The sequence below is a fragment of the Dasypus novemcinctus genome, chromosome 3 (assembly GCF_030445035.2).
Source record: "Dasypus novemcinctus isolate mDasNov1 chromosome 3, mDasNov1.1.hap2, whole genome shotgun sequence".
Taxonomy (NCBI): Eukaryota; Metazoa; Chordata; class Mammalia; order Cingulata; family Dasypodidae; genus Dasypus; species Dasypus novemcinctus.
Window position 1 is genome coordinate 107,681,202 of NC_080675.1, and position 2,804 is coordinate 107,684,005.

The window sequence follows — 2,804 nt, forward strand, 5'->3', positions numbered from 1 at the left end:
CTGAGCAGGGAAGTACAAAAAGGAACTTTGTGAGTAGTTCCACTTGGAAATTCAGGCCCTTCCTGGCATCTCTGAGGACTTGTTCCTAAACAGACACTGGGGTTGCAAAATTTAATAGAAAACCTTAAGAGACTGGATTTTTCTTCACTATTATTTCTTTTTAAATTACAAAGTGTCCCGAAGATTCATTTTTCTGCCTTACCCAATTGTCCTCGTTCTCTTATGAGGTTCCTGTCTGGCCTCGTTTTCTTAGCCTCCTCTCTACCTTACCTCTTCAAAGTTTCACTACCTTGCTCCCCACCAATTCCCAGGGCCTGGAATTCTCAAGTCCTCGGGCTTCTGCAGGCCTCCAGCAGAAGGTGAGTTCAATGCCGTGCTCCACTGGACTGGATTTCAACTTTGCTGGAGAGAGAGAGCAGCAGCAGCAGACCTGGGCTGTTAACACACCACTGTTAATTCTCTGCGGGAACTTTTACTGGGTGGGACGTATGGAAGGAGAAAACATCTGTAAAAAGTGCCTGCTCATGAAGGTAGGGAACGATTTCTGAGGTAGAGGCCAGAATACATAAAAGATGGCAGAATTTGTGAAAGAGCCAGTTTAGAGTTAACATTTGATGAACTAAGGAAAAGATTTTAAAAGAGTGCTTTAGTAAGAGTCTAGAATGGTCCCCAAATGCAGCTTCTTTTCTGACAGAGCAGAAGGGGGTCGAACGTGCTCCCCTTAAAGAAAGATTAGAGTAAAATGGGCATTTCTGTCACTTTCAGGAGGTGGGACACAGAGAGATGAAAATATACGGCAATGGCCTCTGACTCTGGAGGGCTCTGTTGTCAGGCTCCCCACTCTTGTCCCATCCCTCTTGGAATCCTCCTTACCTTGGTTGCCTCGATTTGATCTGAAAGCACTGGACGTTCCTGGGCTAGGATCTTTGAGAGGAAAAAGACCACGAGAATCAACCGGTCTCCTCCTGCATCAATTCCGAAGTCAAGAAGCATTGCAGTAAAATTTACAGCGCCTTTAACAACTCACGTAAAGCATTAAAATTCTCTTTAATTGAGAAAATATTGATTTTTTAAGTCTAGAAAAAGCTAAATCGTAATTTAACTGCAAACTTTCAGGCGAGAAAATAGCGTATTATGTCGCCGTGTTATGGATCCACCCGTTATTTCCATGCAACATCATCTTTAATTGCGCTACTTTATGAAGTGATAAAGACAAAAGAAAACCCGACTTAGGCAAATGCTCTTAGAAAAGAGGACCTGGAGTAATTCCCTTTTCCAGTTATTTATATAAGAATTGTGTTATTTTTTGAAGCAGGGAAAAAAAAATGCCCAAAGGGGAGGAAAGACATAAAAAAAGAAGGAAAACCACAGACCAGTCTAAAAGCAACTCACATTAGCAAATCCGTTGATACTCTTTACCAAAGGAGAAATGAAGCCAACACTTTTTAGAGAAAATGCATTCACGGGCAAAACTGCATCCTCCTTTAAACGAAACAAACCTGGTTCTATTTTCCTACTTTACGCCCCCGTCCTTTTTTGGGGTGGGGTGGGGGCGCAGAATCCATTGGTGGATAGGGAAGGGAAAGAAAATCAGGCTTTCTATGTTATTTCTGTATCGGTTTTTGGTGTTATAGAGGAGTAAAGAAGTTTTTGTGTGGTGGTTTTTCATTGATCAGTCACTCTGAGCTAATGTAATTATCCTCATCAATAGGAGGCTGCAGAGAGAATCATTATGTGGGTGACATTGATAAATGATCGCCCGGGAACGGCCCTCTCACGGGCAACCCCCACCGCTGACCCTCCCACACACACAATGTAGTCATAGAAACACCTAGAGAACCTCGAGCCCCGCCGCCGAAGGGGCTGGAGAGCGAAGAAAAGCCTCGGGCGGCCGAGGTGGGGGTAGGGGCAGATGGGGGCGGCCAGTCCCAGATCCAAACCAGTTCGAACGACAAAAACAGCCAACGGGAGGTGGGGTGGGGGGGGGGTGGGGGGGGGGGGGAGACTGCGGGAGGCAGAATCCCCCACAGTTGCTTACAACAAAGTGAAAACCGCCCTCCAGACGGACCCATTCCTCCACACCTTTTCCCATGTGCGACCTCACTACCAACAACATCTGATGTTTGGGGAGACGCACAAATAGGTTTCTCCAAAGGAGTTAAATAATTCGGTTGCAAAACCTGTAGGCATCTAATTCTCACGCGGGATCCCCGTTCAACCTCCGCCCCCCCCCCCCCCCCCCCAAAAACAAACCACAAACAAACAGACCAGACCAATCCGAAACAAAACAAAGGCCGCAGCTGGGTGGCCCGCCCCCTGCCCGGGCTTTCCCCCAGTTATTTACTGGATGCCCCCTTCTTTCTCTTCACCTCCTCACCTAGTGCCTCTGATTATGAGATAATGGATTTTGCGATTGTTCCCGCCAGGGGATAAAAATCCCCACTGCACCCCACGTTTTCCTCTTTCGACTGTTTTATTTAAACCAATGGGAAAGTATTGAGAGCAGTAATTGATTCACAATGATCCATAAATCGATGTCAGAAAGCAGGGTGGAGGAGGATGAAGAGGAAGGAGTGTGCGTGTGTGGTGTGGATGCTGTTTATTTATTTTATTTCTAAAGCTTCAACTAAAGTAGCTTTGACACTGTTGGGGCTGGAGGGGAGGAGCTGTTGGGCTCTGCCGGATCATCCATCATCGCTGTCACCCAGAGTCTGCCCCGAGGAGCCGTAGACGCAATCTCCCTTCTGTCTCTACACCGAAACTATTAATATTAAAGCCTCCCTTCAAACGCTGCCCGGATGGTC

The 2,804-nt window shown here is 46.6% G+C and overlaps 1 long non-coding RNA gene across 2 annotated transcripts; it reads right to left on the bottom strand.

The window, feature by feature from the left end:
- Positions 1-330: 330 nt before the first annotated feature.
- LOC139438693 (uncharacterized) lies at positions 331-1,476 on the bottom strand. 2 transcript variants are annotated; one of them, XR_011648402.1, is made up of 3 exons: positions 1,393-1,476; positions 874-924; positions 331-402 (listed from the first exon to the last, which is right to left on the bottom strand). It is a non-coding gene; the product is annotated as an uncharacterized lncRNA (long non-coding RNA). The 2 variants fall into 2 exon arrangements; XR_011648401.1 differs by having other exon boundaries at positions 372-435.
- Between the last annotated feature and the right edge of the window lie 1,328 nt (positions 1,477-2,804).